The following is a 19211-nucleotide window of genomic DNA, read 5'->3' as shown; positions in this document are numbered from 1 at the left end:
ATATATATATATATATCTTTATTCTTTTGGGTGTATATAATGCATGTTCATATAGTAATATCATTTTGCTGTCTATTTTATGTCCGGCTTTTGCATAATGGGTTTATACCTTTAATTTTTGAATTGTAATATCAAAAAACTTTTTTGAATGGGGGGTTTGAATTTGGTCACATGTATTTATTTAAGGCTCTTGGATATGTCTTTGTTACACTGAGAAAGATCATTAGACCGAAACCGGTCTGTGCATTGTAATAAATGTAATAAATGTTTGTTTCTTTGATTCTGCTGGCCCTTTTTTTGTGGTGCTCCTAATCAAATGTTCACAGAATTTATAAATTATATTGAACAATCAACTGATTTTTTAAGTTTTTTAGTTAAGTATTCATTTACAAAAATAGAATTTTTGGATATATTATTAGAACAGAATGACATAGGCCAGATACACTCCAATGTCTATAGGAAACCTTGTTGGAATAATGGCCTTTTTGCCAAAGATAGTATGCAGCCAGGATATGTTTTTTGCAACATTGTCAAGGGACAAACATTGCGTCTGTCTAGGCTTTGTACTAATAATGATACCTTACAAGATGAACTAGATTTGTTTAATACTAGGCTAAAGGCTAGGGGCTATAAACAAAATTAAATTAATAAAACTATGAAATAAGTTGTATGTGCCAGGGAAACAGAGGCTGCTCCCTGGTTTTCTTCTAAAGGCATTTCTAATTGACTGAATAGGATCCACAATAAGAAGAGGACAGTGACTAATAACATGAGCAAGGTCCCATTATATATGACTTATAGTAGTGATACTAGATGGGTACAGTATGTAATAAGAAGTAATTGGAAAATATTACAGAAGGATGACGCTTTGAAGCATCTGGTGGGTGATTGCCCAGACTTCGTATATAAAAGGAATAAAAATTTAAAACAATTACTTTGTGACAAACAAAATAAGACTAATAGCTCCACCCATATAGATAAAATTGGTACTTTCCCATGCCAACGGTGTAAGGCTTGTAAATATATTAATTTGAGTTCTAATTTTATACATCATATGACCAGAAGAGAATATGTTTTTAGAGTTACGGCAACTTGTTTAACAACCAATACTGTGTACTTAGCTATTTGTAAAAATTGCCCCTCATTTTATGTAGGGAAGATGAACTGCAGGTTCAAAGACAGGATTCTGAGACATTTATCAGCCATTAGACCAAAAGATAAGAGGAATGCACTTTCCATGCATATAGAGAAACAGCCAGGACATTGTTTCTCTTTTTAGTCTTACAACAGGTTAATGGTGATGGTATAAGGGGCAATATATCAGGATACACAGAATACTGTGAAACTAGATGGTTGTTGAGTGAGGAGCCAATAGGCATCCTGGACTCAACAGCATATTGCCTCTAAAGCCTGTCTTATGTAGGCATAGACCATATATAGTAAAAGCTTAATTTTTATTGTTTGAAAAAAGTTTTAATTGATTAATTAAATGAGTTCTGTGGGATTGGTATAAATTTATATAAAAGTGTTTTGAACTGTGAGATAGTACGTCTAAAGAAGGGTCTTGTACCTGAAAGTGCTAACTTCTCTGTGTATAATAAATTAGAACATTTTTAGCCTGGTGGTCCATTTATTCTTCTCTTTCATATTGATGTGTGCACTGGCAATACTTAACACTGCCTTCATATGTGATGCCCCATGCCACACATTTACAGGGGACACCATAGACTGCATTGATGTACAGCATAGTGTGTCTTGTGTTGCAGGGCACTTGACCTGCAACTCACCTACCACATATGTATGGTGCATAGATTATATGTGTCACAGGAGAACATGTTGTGTCTGTCCCACAGCAGAATATACTGTGGTATCAACTTTTCAGTGTGCGAAGGCATGCCTGCATGCTGTGTTGACCAGCACTTTTTGTACAGGTACTCATCATTCACTGTTTTTCTTGTATGGGTGCAGTTTCATTCTCTTAAACAAGAAACCAGCATTAACAATGCAGAGCTATATATGACTACTGTCAGATTCCCTCTGGTATGTCAACTATACAGTGCTATTGCACATTCCTACAATGTTGATGCTACTATGTTATTTATAAGAATGCCATCTGTTATGCTTTAAATGCATGTTGGTATGGTGAAAATACATGTTGTTAGCTGACAATTAATACTGATGCACAGAAATAGCACTGGGGGCTTGCTCATCTGTTGGGAGAGCCAATCAGTGATGTTGTAAAACAATGAGGAAAATGAAGAGTGACACTGGCAAGTTAGAGCCAGCTATATCACATGCACTGCGGCACATTTTGCCCAGTCATGGCAGAAATGTTTAAAGATGATTGGAAGTTAAACTCTGCAATGAACTGCACAAGGTTGTTTGAGAAGTCATTCAGGACAAGATGTAAAAGATATTCCAAGAAATATTTAGAGAGGTAATACATGATGCCACAGGTCTTCAGCACTACTGCTGCTGCTGACCTTGCAGCAGATGGTTAGCCCCATCAGAAAGAACCCTTTTGGGAGTAAGCATTGCGCATTTGCTATCTTACTCATTACCAACAGTAATACATGTGCCTATATGTCTTTTAATTCCTTTTATGAACTGAAAACCACTGCTGTGTAAAGGCATATGTGGGTGATGAAGATGTGGTATGTCAGCTACTTTAACATCAAGTCTACTGATAATTCACCATCATCACTTCAGTGCTTCTACCTCAACCACATGCACATTTCTGCTTCTATAGTGCCCTTGTGTTTACATTGTTGTATGTTCATGGTTGTATAATCCAAGATGGCAATTATTGTGGCATTATAGTGGTCCATACAGATGTTATAACTGTGCATGTATGTGTAGCATGGTGCAGTATTATTGTATCTGTAGTGTTGGCATGTCGGGGTCTATATCAGTTTGTTGAAGACTAATTACAGCCAATGGCTGTTCATTATACTGAAATCACTGAACAGCCATTCCTTGAAGGTTCACATTAGCAAATATTTTTCCCAGGGTAGTAAATGAGTTAGCCAGTAAACAGACATTTGCCCTTTTCCCCACTGTATTGTGATCTCAGACTTGGTATCTATAAGAAGGGGGCCTGTGTGGGTTTGATATACTTTGGTGTGTGCATCGGTTGGGGTGTTGGTCAACTCACTTTCTTCCCTGGGAAAAATGTTTGCTGATGTGAATGTTCAGTGAATGGCCATTCATTGATTTTGGTTCAATGAACAGCCATTCGCTGTAATTAGACTTTGACGAACATATATAGACCCAGCTTGTTGTCCTGTGGTCTATAAAGATCACTGCCATGCCACATGCATGCTATTAGGGTTGAATACCACAACTACCACAGCCACTATAGTCCTGTAATATGCATATGTTGTACTCTGTTTTGATCCACTGTAAGTCCACCCCATTGCGTTACTCCTGTGTTTCTTGGTGTTATTTCACTATGACTCATGGCCTATCACATGCCATGTGCTCATGTCTGATATTCACATCTCCTTAAGACTTTCTTTTACTGTCTCACTGAGGTAGTTGTGGATGACTGTAAATGCTATGTGGCAGCCCATATGCGGGATATGGTCATGGAATACTGTCCACGTGTACTCACATGGTGATATGCTCAGTTGTGATATGTTGCATGTTACAGGCAAAACTGCTTCATTCCACAACCTGTGGAGACATGATTATTTAATGTGAAGTAAATACCCATCATATTTTTCTACTTGTTCCCCCTCACATTCTGTATTGCATATATGCATGTAAGCTGTCATCCAGCCTAGCAGTAGTACACTTTTTCATGGTGTTGAGTGCTCCACATGGGCATTTTAAATGTATGTGTGTAACAACATGCAGACTCACTGTTGTCCACAAAACAGCAGGTCAGCAGTTTTCATCTGTGAACCCCAGGTGCTTATACACCATGTAGCACAACTAACACATCTGCACCACAATAAAGAACTGCCTGCCCTATACACTTCATACCAATGGATATGTCACATCCACAGGGCAACCTATATAGACTGGCTTAGTATGTCTGTCATATCCTGTCATTACTGGTGGGATGAGCACATGAATGCATACTGACAATTGTATGTGAATCCATATTGACTCCCCTGTTGTGTTTTCCATGGTTTCTCATTATGTGTGCTGCATATTATAGCCAGAATGTGTGCTCATTTACATGCATACCTGTGTCAACATCTGTGCCTTCCTGTGCAAAATGGGACCTGGCCATACCATATCCAATATCTAGCTTATGGTTGATTATACACCTGGTACAGCAAGTTTACCTTATGCAGTTATCCATGTCTGTTCAAACTGTCCCCACTGAATAACCTGTAATTGAGCAGCTATGTTTGTACACTGCAATGTGTGAATTAGTAAATATGTGTGTATACATTGCCTGTGTATGCTTGCCACTTCCTAATATTATATTTTGTATGACTATTGTATAATAGATTAAATTTTTGAATTGGGCTTCTCTGCAGCTGTCGTACCATTTTTTAGACTGGCATGGTTTGTGGCAGATGTATAGACTTCCTCCCATCCTATTTGCCACGGTGGTATCATGTTGCTTCACTGGTACATATGATGTCTGCTAGGCACATATCATAATGTACTTCAGTATGTAGATTATGCCATATTCAGTGGCACTAGTACTTAGCAACCAGTTGTAGAATGCTGAATCGTACATTAGTAAATGGAAAAGGTTTTCTAGATGGTGCCAACAACATAACCGACACCTATTCAGGGCTAGATGTTGTCTGGTTTTACAATATTTGTGTGACTTGCTCTCCTATGGCTTTTCTTACTCCTCCATCAAGGTTCATTTATTGGTCATTTTCACATGTCTGCAGATGGATACTCCTCTTTCAATGCATTCTCATGTCAAAATGTTTTTGAAAGGGATTTCACATAAAAGGCCTCCAAGAAAACCAGGTCCCCTCCTTGAGATCCTACTTTTTATTAAAGAAGCTAACCCTTGCTCCATCTGAGCCAGCAAACCTGGCTGATTTGAGGTTCTTAACATGGAAAACAGTTTTACTGATTACTCTGACTTCTCAAAGAAGGGTAACTGAGTTGCAAGTTCTTTTGGTGAGTTAATCCTATCTCATTTTCCTCAGAGACAGAGTTTCTTTGTGCACTAATCTCTTTTTTATGCCTAAAGCGATATCAGTTTAACTTAGTCAAACTATACATTTTCTCATTTACTTTCCTAAACCTAAAAATGAAGGAGAAAGGATAATACATACCTTGAATGTCTACAGACAACTCAGGTACTATCTTGACAGAACTAAATCTTACAGATCTTCAGATCAATTGTTAATTTCTTGTGATGGTAAGAATAAGGGACAACCCATGTCAAAATATGTTATTTTTAAATAGTTGTCTAAGGCTATTACCTTTTGTCTAGTCACCACAACAAAACTATTCCAGGCAGGGTCAAGGCCCACTCTGCTATGGCCTTGACTTCATCTATGGCTTTTTGGAAAAGTTTGGATTCCAGAAGTATTCTAGAAGTAGCAACTTGGTCCTCTGTACATACTTGTGCAAATCACTACATGCCCGATTCTTTCTTTAGTCTATATCAGGCTTTGCTAGGTAATCTAACTATACAGCTAATGCTACTGTAGCAGTGGACAATATGATGAGCGTAGTACAGTTGTGTGATTATAACAGTCGATATTCAAATAATTACTGCTGCAGTAGTCATTCCTTCCCTCCACCCCTCTTGTTTTTTTCTTTTTGGTGTGTTGTTTATGCCAAGATATCAGCATTTATATTTTGTTGTTACTTGCATTTTCCTTTCAGGGCTCAGCTTCCTCTCAATGTTGGCATGATAGCTTTGTAGAGCTGGGCACCCAAACCTATCTTTTTAGCCATCTCAGCTTCAGATAACTGATGGTTTGAGCATGTGTAAGGTGCCATTAAACTTTGGAAGCTGGCCAGCTGTTGTATGCTATGCAGAATATAACTCATATAGCTAAGGCTAAAGGAACAGTATGCAATGAGTGTTTTGTAGGTGAAAAAAGTATTGGATAGAGTGATGTTTATGAAGATGGAAATTGATGGTGTAATGATGAATGTTGTTAGTGCATATGCTTCACAAGTTGGGTGTGCGATGGATGAGAAAGAAAATGTTGGAGTGAGATGGATGAAGTGGTGATGACTGTACCCAAGGTTGAGAGACTAGTGATTGGAGCAGATTTCAATGGGCATGTTGGTGAAGGGAACAGAGGGGATGAGGAAGTAATGGGTAGGTATGGTGTTAAGCAAAGGAATGCAGAAGGTCAGATGGTAGTGGATTTTGCAAAAATGATGGATATGGCTGTGATGAATACATATTTTAACAAGAGGGAGGAGCATAGGGTGACATACAAGAGTGGAGGAAGATGCACACAGGTGGATTATATCTTATGTAGAAGGGCCAGTCTGAAGGAGATTGGAGACTGTAAAGTGGTGACAGGGGAAAGTGTAGTTAGGCAGCATAGAATGGTGTTTTGTAGGATGACATTGGTGATCAAGAAGAGGAGGATGAGTGTGAGGGCAGCACCAAGGATCAAATGGTGGAAATTGAAAAAGGGTAATTGTGAGGTGATGTTCAGGGAAGAGTTAAGACAGGCACTGGGTGGCAGTGAAGAGTTACCGAATAGCTGGGTAACTACAGCAGAGCTAGTAAGAGAGATGGCTAGAAAGGTGCTTGGTGTGACATCTGGAAAGAGGAAGGAGGACAAGGAGACCTGGTGTTGGAATGAAGAAGTACAGGAGAGCATACAGAGAAAGAGGTTGGCAAAGAAGAAGTGGGATTGTCAAGGAGATGAAGAAAATAGACAAGAGTATAAGGAGATGAGGTGCATGGCAAAGAGAGAGGTGGCGAATGTTAAGGATAAGGCATATGAAGAGCTGTATACTTTTATACTTTTAGTTGGACACTAAGGAGGGGAGAAAAGGACATGTACCGAATGGCTAGACAGAGGGACCGAGCTAGTAAAGATGTGCAGCAGGTAAGGGTGACAAAGGATAATGAGGGAAATGTACTCACAAGCGAGGAGAGTGTGCTGAGCAGATGGAAAAAGTACTTTTAGGGGTTGTTGAATGAAGAGAATGAGGGGGAGAGAAGGTTGGATGATGTGTGGATAGTGAATCATGAAGTGCAGTGGATTAGCAAGGAGGAAGTAAGGATAGCTATGAAGAGGATGAAGAATGGAAAGGCTGTTGGTCCAGATGACATACCTGTGGAAGCATGGAGGTGTTTAGGTGAAATGGCAGTGGAGTTTTTAACTAGATTATTTAATGAAATTTTGGAAAGTGAGAGGATGCCTGAGGAATGGAGAAAAAGTGTTTTGGTACCGATATTTAAGAATAAGGGTGATGTGCAGAGCTGTAGTAACTACAGAGGGATTAAATTGATCAGTCACAGCATGAAGTTATGGGAAAGAGTAGTGGAAGCTAGGTTAAGAAGGGACGTGATGATTAGTGATCAGCAGTATGGTTTCATGCCAGGAAAGAGCACTACAGATGCGATGTTTGCTCTGAGAGTGTTGATGGAGAAATATAGAGAAGGTCAAAAGGAGTTGCATTGTGTCTTTGTGGATTTAGAGAAAGCATATGACAGGGTGAATTGAGAGGAGTTGTGGTATTGTATGAGGAAGTCGGGAGTGTCAGAGAAGTATGTAAGAGTGGTACAGGATATGTACGAGGGTAGTGTGACAGTGGTGAGGTCTGCGGTGGGAGTGATGGATGCATTTAAGGTGGAGGTGGGATTACATCAAGGATCAATCAGCTCTGAGCCCTTTCTTATTTGCAATGGTGATGGACAGGATGACAGATGAGATCAGACAGGAGTCCCAGTGGATTATGATGTTTTCAGATGACATTGTGATCTGTAGTGAGAGTAGGGAACAGGTGGAAGAGACCCTGGAGTGGTGGAGATATGCTCTAGAGAGAAGAGGAATGAAGGTCAGCAGGGCTAAGGCAGAATATATGTGTGTGAATGAGAGGGAGGATAGAGGAATGGTGAGGATGCAGGCAGTAGAGGTGGCGAAGGTGGATGAGTTTAAGTACTTGGGATCAACAGTTCATAGTAATGGTGAGTGTGGAAGAGAGGTGAAGAAGAGAGTACAGGCAGGATGGAGTGGGTTGAGAAGAGTGTCAGGAGTGATTTGTGACAGATGAGTACCAGTAAGAGTGCAAGGGAAGGTCTACAAGAGGGTAGTGAGACTAGCTATGTTATATGGGTTGGAGACAGTTTCATTGACAAAAACGCAGGAGTCAGAGATTGACATGGCAGAGTTGAAGATGTTAAGATTTGCACTGGGTGTGACGAGGATGGACAGGATTAGGAATAAGTATATTAGAGGTTCAGCCCAGGTTGGAAGGTTTGGAGACAAAGCCAGAGAGGCAAGATTACATTGGTTTGGACATGTGCTGAGGAGGGATGCAGAGTATATTGGGGAAAAGATGCTAAGGATGAAGCTGCCAGGTAACAGGAAAAGAGGAAGGCCTAAGATAAGGTTTATGGATGTGGTGAGAGAGGACATGCAGGTGGTTGGTGTGACAGAGCATGATGCAGAGGACAGGAAGAAATGGAAACAGTTGATCTGCTGTGGCGACTCCTAAACAGGAGCAGCCAAAAGAAGAAAAAGAAGAAGAAGCAAAGGCTACAGTAGCATTGATAATGCAAATATATACTGTTAATGTAAGTTTGCTTATACAACTATACTTTGTTTGGCACTTAATGCTCTGAGATGTTAACAGACTGCTTCATGTAGTTAAGCATACTGGGTTTGAATCCTTTTACTGTCAGTTGTGTAATGTGTGACTTAAAACAAGTTATTTAACCAGACAGTGCTCCCACGTCACCCCTATAAATGGATACTTTGTCCAGCACGATGTCTATAGGACTAATGTTAATATTTTAACTATGAATACAATTTGATTTAGCTTTTGTTTTGCAAGTGTGTGCAGGTATGAAATACACTGTGTTTCAGCTACAACTATGACCAAGTCACTTCCATATTGCAGTTCCGAGCTGCGCATGAAAGCGGCACATGTATTCAGTGTGCTGTCCTAGGCTATTAGGAAAGGCATTCCACATTTGCCATTTGAAGTCCTGCATCCTTCACATAGTGGGTAATTAATCTTTAACTATATACTATTAGACAATGTATCTTAGTATGTCTCTTGTTATTTAGTAGGTTGCCAGATGCAATTTGAATAAATTAGGGTATCAAAGGCAGAGAAGTTAATTTTGTTCATGCTAAGTCTACTTTCAATGTGAAAGTTTTTTGTTTTTGTTTTAAAATTTGAAATAAAAGTATTAACTCAAATCAAAATATATGTAGTCTTTGTATGCACAGACAGGTGTGAACAGAACATTCCCCAGGATTCAATAAAACCTGTGCAGGCTCCATGTACAGCCTACAGGGAATGCACCTATGTACAAGGCCACAGTTCCCCCTTGGCAGTGTGCCATGCATATTAATAATGGTGCCCTACCAAAGGAGATCATAGTAACACAGATATTGAATTTGTGCAGGCAGTAGTGTAGAGGCTGTTCCCTGGTTGTGGATCGTGCAGGGAATATCTGGACAGATGTTATATACAGGATATGAGTCCCTGTAATGTATCCTGCTAGTGTAGATACATGTCTGCGTTGTAATAGTTTTTTCTTACACCCATTTGAGCAGAGCACAGGAGTGCTGAGCTGCGCTTACATGTGCACAGCTGACACCTGCCAGACATCTAAATATAGAAACCAGATGTAATTAATTAGTTATAGTTGTCTATGTTTTTTTTATATTTTACTTTTTTGTGGATTTTTTTGAATGGCCATTTGTGTGGCATAGTGCGCTAACAGGTAGCTTAGAAGCATATGTGAAGGTATAGTGGTTTTCTCACTACCCAAGTAGCTAAATAGGTAGAGTCATGGCCTAAAATGTAATAGGTTCTGGGTTTGAGTCCCCAGCAGCCATACCTTTTTACATTTAGTACTGTGGAAATGTGTGGGGTGACCTAATGCATGGTTTAATTTAAAAACAAAATTGTTACATTTGGAAAAGCTGTGTGATGCTAAGCACTGCTTAAACATGGTCAATGACTACTCCTGTATGCATGTTGCAAAGCTTGGGTCTGTATCACTTCGACGAAATGGCAAAAGTTCGAACACCATATGTTTGAACCTCTAACCTCAAATTGCAAAACAATCAAAGGCTTAAAACAGTGATTTTTTTTCCCAGGGAAAAAAATTACTCTTCCAAGAAAACACAAACACAACACAAGCACACCAAAAAAACAGCAATCCACACACATAAACTTAAAATCTTACATCTAACCCTACACTAAACTGTACATACACAACTATCTATCCACTTACCTTAACCCAAACCCTAACCCTAAGGTCCGTCACTATTGCACACTCACCTCAGCCGTGCCCTAACCTAACTCACCTAACCCGTGCCCTAACCCTAACATCCACAAAATCCCACACTTATCTGAACCTGACCCGTAACTTTCCACCACAGTGCTGAAAATAGCAAAGCCACAGAAACGGCCAACTGAATTCTTTCCCTAGGAAAAAAGTTGGTGTTCTGCACCTTCGTTATTTTCAGTGTTCACTGTTTTGGGTTCAATATTTGAACATTCTATGTTTTCAAACTTTGATGTTCTAATATAGACCCGCAAAGCTTTGTTAAAGCACAGTTGTGTGAGTTTACGCTGTGCTCAGCTCTGATAAGTGGGTTTGAACAATGCTAAGCAATGTGGCATTTTTTTTGAATGTTACAGTATGATGTGTAAGGGCAGGAAAACAGCCTATATTAAGGCCAATAGGTGGGTATTATGCAGCATTTTTTGGAGACTTACTAACCTGTTGATATGCCTGGCAGTGTTGGTGAGAGAGTGCACTTTCAGGTGCAGAGGTGGGATGTGCAGAAGTCCAGAGTGTTTGTTGGACTTCTGGTCCAGATTTATGAACCTCGCTGTTGCAGGGTGATTACCAGGGCTCAGAATGTAAAGCTGAAGCCTGGGATTGGTTAGCCAAGGATCTTACCAGTGCTACTGGTATCCCTCACACTGGTGAGCAGTGTCATCACCACTATGATGACCTGAAATGAAGGAAGAGGGGAACTTTGGACACCTGAGTCCAAGAGGTTCAGGATAGACATTACCCGCACATACATATGTTTGTTAGTTCTTTTCTAAAATAAAAACTGAATCTGTGCAAAACTGGTATGCATAATGGTATGCTTCTGTTCCAACAGCTGCAGCTAAATAGGCTTGCAATTTCCAGTATTGGCCAGAATGCATCACAAGTGTGGTAAGTATGGATATTTTCTGATAACCTTAGTGCAATAAACAATAAACAATACCAATAACAATATGCAATAAGGTGTAAAGTAGGATTGAGGTTTGATAACTAATGTGTGCAAATAACTGCAATAGGGCTGCATTCACTGTATGTGTGTTCTAATGTCACTGCAGCAACTGTAAAACTGGAATAAACAAAGCATGCAAAAGTAATTGCTTGATAAATGTATTGTACAACCCACAGTACAGTTCAGGGCTGTCTTCAGGCCACTTTCAGTCCAATAATGCTCTATATTCCTCCCACTCCAGGCACAAAGTATATAGGTAAGGTAGCCCACATTCTGGGCAGATATCATGTGTATACTTCACTGATTCTAAAGATCAGTAACAATAAAGCATAAAGCAGGATTTTGGTTTAATAAGTAATGTGTTCAAATAACTGCAGTAGGGCTGCACTCATTACGTCTGTTCTAATGTCACTTCAGTCAATTGTTACATTATGTGCACATGTCCCCTGGAGTCACAGCTTTTGGGTTCTAATCCCATGCTTGCCGAATAAGACATGACAATTGTCTAGTCTACTTAATGCACACAGCTATATCTCTCAACTGTCATGATTTTTTGTAATGTAATGACAACTACTTAATCTGTCTGCCCCATGATTAGCAGATAAATAATTACCTGGAATGCAATGTATAGTGTTTGCAAATCGATTTACAGAACACCTTGTTAGTTATGTACATGTACATTATGTGAAACAATTCTGCATAGTTGTGTCCCTGTATTTGTTAGTGCTTGGCCCATACTGCCCCATGCTAACAGTTTGAGATGTATGTATGTGCTATATCATCCATAGAAGAATTTGAGTCACTGTACTAGCAACTGACACTGGACCCCTGTAGAAGTATGTATTAGTAGTCTGTGTAGTAATATCTGCAAATTCACTAATGGTATGTTTTTCTCTCTCTTTCCACCCCTTAACTTCTTTAATTTATAAATGTTATCTATTATTATGATTTAACATTAATATAGTCTGTTAAACTAACTATTATGTTGGCCTTATGGGTTATTTCATACTGGTTTGCTGTTAATATACTTACCGTTATGTTATTTATTGTTGTGTTCCACATAATATACCTTAATATGTATTTGGATTAATCAATATTATATTCCGTTATGTTAATGCTAACATTGGTTTGGTTATTACTAACCTTAACTTATTGTTACAACTAATTGACTACAGCATGATAAGGTAGGCCAGTTCCAGGTGATCCACCCACCTTGGCTCCTTTGGCCATGGAACTGGAGCCCAGCACCTCTGCACTGCAGCCTGGTAGTGCCCCCTCTGCTACCCCTGCACTGCCTGCAGTGTTGGGCAGTTTCACCCCACAGGCCGGGGCTGGGCCCTCCTCTGGGAGTGATAGTGGAAGGGAGGGGTGCTGTCACCTGTGATAAACCACCAGATTTGGTGCACAGGATAGTGTTTAGTGGGTTTGGACACCACTTGCGCTGGATGGCGGGCATGTTTGCCACCATGGTGGGGCAGCCTCACCCTGGAGCCCAACCTTCACCACTGCCACCCCAGGGGCAGTGAAGGAGCAGTGCCGACAGTCCCATGGGTAGGGACTTTAGTCACGCTGCTACTTTGTGAAGGCATCTGAGACTGGGATTGCACAACACCCTACCCTTCCAAGGTGTTCACCTCCTCTTGTGTCACACAACACCCCTGTCTGCTGTCTTGTCTGTCTTGTATGGCTGCAAAAGCTTCCTCACCTTCCCAACATACCTTCCCCATATGTACTTATATCCCTTCCCCAACATTCCACTCTCACCTTAAAAAAAAAATGGGCACCTGTCCCAAAAAAATGATTGTCCTGTATGTTGCAATCATGTCCACCAGACATATGTAATTTGTCCAATTAACTTCTCAACACAGTTATGTTGACACTACCCCTCTCTATGGGGGTAAGAGTCCAAATACATCTACAAATTCTGTCAAAGTACACAGTTGTTGCTAATGAAGAAATGTATGGCTATGGTTCTTACCTACACCCTTCCTACACATCCCTACTTACCTTTTACTATATTTTCCCCCTGCTTGCACCCCATTTCAGTACTGTCCTATCTCCCCATTTTTCTTTGAAGATTTTTTGGCTTGATGCTGCACAATGTGACACATCGTGCATTGCTAAGCTCAGTTAAAAGGACTGGAGCTGTATTGATATATGTGTTTTAAATGGTAAACACATACAAAATAAACACCTGCACCCTATTTTGAACCCAAGACCATTGACCTGCAGATTACTGCATTAACCTAGCACATCACACAGCTGTTAATAAAACTGGTGGTTTAATCAAAACATAGTAATTGCAAGTTACCTTCCTTAAGTGTGTTTAAGCACAGCTGTGCATCATGCTACACATTGCTCAAACTTGCTGAAAGAGTAATGGAAAAATTGGGAGTCTAACCTAGAGTCTGGTACAGGACTATTCCTCCAGAAAGCCAAACACAGACAAATGTATGTAAGTGAGGTCTCTAGTAGCAGGTAAATGGCCATTTTTATCAGCAACATGTACAAGTACACCTGCTAAAACATTAATGGCAAATATATGTTCAGCTGGGACTCTGGTGGAGAAATACATCCCTATAAAGCCAGTCACATAGTCATGGATGTAATGGGGGTATGTCACAGCCTGTATGTACACTTATACCTTCCCAAATACCCATGGTGTAACAGTGACTCAGTAGCTCAGTCTGTTAAATGCTTTGCAAACTGTAAGGTTTGCCACATATGGTACTGGGTTCAAATCTAGTGGTGTGTAGCATTTACATTACATTATTGTGAAGCCAGCAATTAATGACTGAGCCATGAACTCTTTATCCACACAATGCATTTCAAATGCAATGTCTGCTTTTCAATGATGGAAGTTACAGGCCTGCAGATAGGAACACACTTGACATATCCCTAGAGCAACACTATAAGTGCATAAAGTGTCAGGTCATGCATTAATATGCATTCACAGAGGATTTTAACTTAGGTAATGCAAATGAGGCCCACTAATGTCAGAGTGCAGCATGAAATCATTTCATAATGATATTACAGATTAGCAGAGCTGCACAGCTAACATACACATATGGAGGTCCTGCTAGCAACAAGTACTGCCAGCGCACATGTTACAAATGCTGCAGTAATGTAACACATGGCCTGGCAGTTGCCCAAATGGTTAACATAATGGTATATTTATCCTCTGTGTTGCTCAAAGACACAACAAATATGTTGTCTAATACTCTATTAGTGATACCGTTGCCTAAAATACTTACCTTAAACACATGGCTTAATTTACAGTGGAGAAAGTACCCTCAATCTGGCTTTGCCTCTACAACAAGGCTGACACAGCTCACACAGTTACTATTACAGCTTGTTGTCCTACAAAATGTTCACACTCTCTACCTATGTCTATTGCCTGCAGTATCAGCTGCAGCCTGTACCACACACATCTGTATGTAAATGTAGCTGCTACAGACATACTCTCTGTGATGACGTAGTATCGTGACCCCAGTAATGTCCAGCATATCATAACAGAAAGAGCTTCTAATCTACATAAAGGCCTTATATCTTGTTCAGTGGTTGCATGTCATTGGCTGATTATACTGCAAATCAGCTGTGTTGGCTGCAATTAACGTTTCAGAACCACAGATTGGTTATGAGCCAGTCACCTGGTAATGAGAAACATGTTAAAAAGGCAAACAGCTGGCTAGGGTAACCAGTCTGTATGTGATTTTCTTCACACAGTAAATGTGTTGCCAAAAACTTTATATATCTGCGCATATCAACAGAGGAGTATTGTACTAAACATGATGCATATGTGTCAATATACTTAGGCGGAATGGGGAATATAGCACTAAGCCTTTCATAGAACGTAATGATGACATGTCATTGATATCCAAATTTGTTACACCTGCAGAGAGCATACAATACATCAAGGGTGGATTTTTTTTGTCAATGTGATACACTGGTGTTGTGGGAATGTCCCTTTATAGTGGTTGTAGTAACACACTGCTATTTGTTTGGCACTGTTGTTTTGACATATTGTCCATTGGTTGCCCCTAGGGGACACACTACAATGGACTCCTGTGTTGTATTTGTGATCATATAGCTGTATCTGTCATGGCACAAATGGGTATAGCTGACTATTGGTTGGATCTTTGTTGTTTGTGTAATCAAGCAGTAGATACTGCCAGCCATTCTGTTCTTGCTGTATCTCTACATAGTGTACTTCCACGTATGTGATCCTGACATGTGTTCCCATTTTGTTGTCTTTCAGAAAACATGTATGCCAGATGCTGTGCCCCTTTTATGGATGCTGTGAACGATATAATCCTGGAAGGCCTCTATCAACACCATGAACTCCTACTGTCCAAGGAGGCAAAATAGGCAACAGCAGGCAGCACTGTGGGCTGACCTTATCCATGATGTTAATGGCATAAGTCACCAGAGCAGGACATATGAGCAGGTTTGACACTGTGCAACAGATATGATAAATGCTGCATGCAGAAGACCAGTGGATGTGGCCTGGGATTGTGGTGTTACTGGTGGAGGACCTGCAGCAGAACAACCATTCGTAGCCACTGAAGAATTCCTGGCAAAGCTAGGAACACACAACGGCTCCCAGGCATCCATGACACCATATATCATGGATGTGGGTGCCACCGTTTCCACGCCAGAGGAGTGTCCAGGTAGGCTTAGTTTGATCAGCATTGGAATATGGTAGCATTCAATGGGCCACAGTGTACAAACTTTTACATGGGTGTCAGGTGTTTGTTTTGGGAGGGAGGTGTTTAACTAGTTTGAATCTCATGCTCAGATTTTGACCAACATAACAATTAACATAGTTACTACTGTAAATGTGAGATATATGGATGTATTACCCTGTTATAGTGCAACATGTGGTGGTGGTGCTTACATAACCTCTCCCTCAACTTTTCACATGTCTGTCAGGAATCAAACGAGGCTGTGCTCCTACTCCTGGTAAAGATGTAGATTTACTGCAATGTATTCCCTAAAGTATCATCTCAGGCCTGCTGGCTGGATTGCTTTACTGTCAGTATGATTTCCAACTGCACAGATATTTTCTGACTGTATACACTTTAGAGTCATACCTATGCCTTGTACGTGTGACCACACTGATAGATGTGACAGTATTGTCAGGGCATTAAAGATTGCCATACATGACAACTGTGCAGAATCTTCACAAATGTCAACAGGGCCTGTATTACATCTTCAATCTCTTAGGTTGTCAAACGCTGAAACGTCAACACCTAAACATCGCAGTCTAATAAACGCGACAGGCCAATTACACAATTTTTTTTTCCCAGGGAAAAAATTTGCATTGCCAACAGGAAAAACAAACTCTAAAACCCTAATCAAATGGGGGGATTTACCCATCACACCCGTTGACATGGGGGGGCTGTGCACCCCTCACCCCCCTAACTAAATAAACCCATTCTGAGATCGCTCTATATCAGGGAAAAGGGCAAATCCATGATGATGGCGAAGCAAAGTTTTTCCCAGGGAAAAATTTGCATAATTGGCCTGTCGCATTTATAAGATTTCAGTGTTTAGGTGTCAACATTTCAGCATTCAACAACCTAAGCATTTGAAGATCTAATATAGACCCTGTCAATAGTGTATTTCATTGTTGCTGATGAGATTGCTGTGTAAAGAGCTTTTATTTACAAGTAACTAGAGATGTTTGTGGGAAAAGTAATGTCCTCATGTCCTACCATATGAGGTTAGGGATTAAACAGGTCTGTAATAGTGACAATAGTATATAGAACTTTACATATACTGCAACATAGTATGGCAGAGCATAATAGTTAAGGTATTAATGTACTGCTTTTCCCTTTCTTATCACATGTGACCGAGGGGAGTTGGTCTCTGTCCCCTACACAACCTGATGTCAGTGTCTCCTCAGACTCTGATAATGATGATGGCCAAAGTGAGGCATAGGTGGGGGGTTTCTGGGGCTGAATCTGTCCCAGAGGTTTACACCCCTCTTCTGTCCTCATTATCACTGCACACAGTCAGTATGCCTGCACATGTGCAGTCCCCCATGGCCACAGATATTGGACGGTCAAAGGGTGGGGACAAGTGTGGCAACTATAGCTCCAGTGAGTGTAGACACTGGCAATAGCTAGAGAGCTGGCATGTTTCCACACAGACAGATTGATAGGGGTGTTCGTAGGAGTCCTATTGTCCTTTCACCACCTGTTGCAAGTGTCTCATCACTGGTCATTCTGCATATGATTTGGGCCATCATGGATGCACAGGCATATTCCGAAAGGAACTCCAGATGAGTGTTCAGGGTTATGGATGCAGCACAGTCTGACATCCATGACTGCCTCCACTGCATTACTGATACCCTGGATCATATAACTGATGCAGTGTAAAGATGATGGTCTGAGACAGATTTCTGAATATCTGTCTTGGAACATACATTGTCTGACTCATGGACGTAGGTCAGCAAATCCATCAGCTAAGGGTCCATGTGGCCATGCACAATCACACTGCTATAGTGGCAGTATATTCAGTGTTCCATAGGGGAGTGTGCTGTCCACACCAAGACATGGTAGGCCATGGGCTTGTGGTCCTGCATGTTCCCATGGAGGATATGGTCCCAGCAGACAACAGTCACTGTCAGGTACTAGCACCACTTATGACCTTGGGCATGTAGGTGCCAGTGCAACTCCTGGCAGAGCTATTTCCCATGTTTGGGGACAGAGATGGTGAACTGTCAGCTCTACCATGCACTATCCAAAGCTGTCCAACATACACACATGTAGAGCTAGCACTGACCTTGACTATGTTCACACACACACTCATGCACCCCTGTCAAAATCAGGTCACCTATAGTCACACACAGCACATTGCCATAGTCCATCTTGTCTACTTCCCTTCCTGACTCACATACATGCTTTCAGCCTATTGGGTCAGCTTAGGCCTCCTGCACCCCCACACAACACCCTGTGCAAGTCATGATACCTGTGCCACATCCCTGTCATCTTAGTCATAGATGCAGCAAAATGAAGCTATGTGTCTGATCCACAGGGTGACTATATAAGTTAATATGTAATTGTAGTCCAGTATTGCTTTGCCATGCCACTTGTACTGGTCACTGACAGATACTGTATGCTCACATTTGTAATGAGTAAGCCACAGTATTTTGTGTACCTTATGTTGTATGATGTTGTAATGGCTGTGTACTTACACAATGAAAGGTGTGTCATGAACATGTCTATGGTTCAGTTTAAGGAGTCTGTAGGGAACACCTATGGATACACAAAAACAATAAACCCATAGACATCACAGCACAGGATGGAATGTCAGCACAGTAGAAATATGCCTTTAACGAGGCTCCATAGGTTCATGCGTGTATAACAGGCTAACAAGGACAATGGCATCATTCAGCCTACTCATGCATCCATATCTATGAAAAGGTCTGATACCCTTGATAAGTGTCACCATGGTTTCTGGAGATAAACCATCTACAAGCTGTGGCAATGGAGATGACCCATCTACAAATTTTCTGTATCCATTACAGACATTTATCCTACACCAGTTATAATTTTTTTGTTCTGCATCCCATTGTGTAACTTGAACATGATGTACGTTACAGCAGACATGTGCTTCACATGCATGGGGGGCCTGTTACATATAGGGTGTAGTGTCTGTGTTACATACCTGTCTCTCTAGCATGTGCTATTTATACCACAGTGATGGTGTAGGTGTGTAGAGCAGGTAATAGATGTGATAATCCTATCATGGATAAGCAGGAGGCACACAGTGAGATTTGACACCTCCTCCCTGTATGGCAGCCATACACATTCCCCTCCAAAG

Source organism: Protopterus annectens, chromosome 1.part1 (genome assembly GCF_019279795.1).
Source record: "Protopterus annectens isolate FY-2018-M chromosome 1.part1, PAN1.0, whole genome shotgun sequence".
NCBI lineage: Eukaryota > Metazoa > Chordata > Ceratodontiformes > Protopteridae > Protopterus > Protopterus annectens.
Note: the sequence above shows the minus strand (reverse complement) of the source record.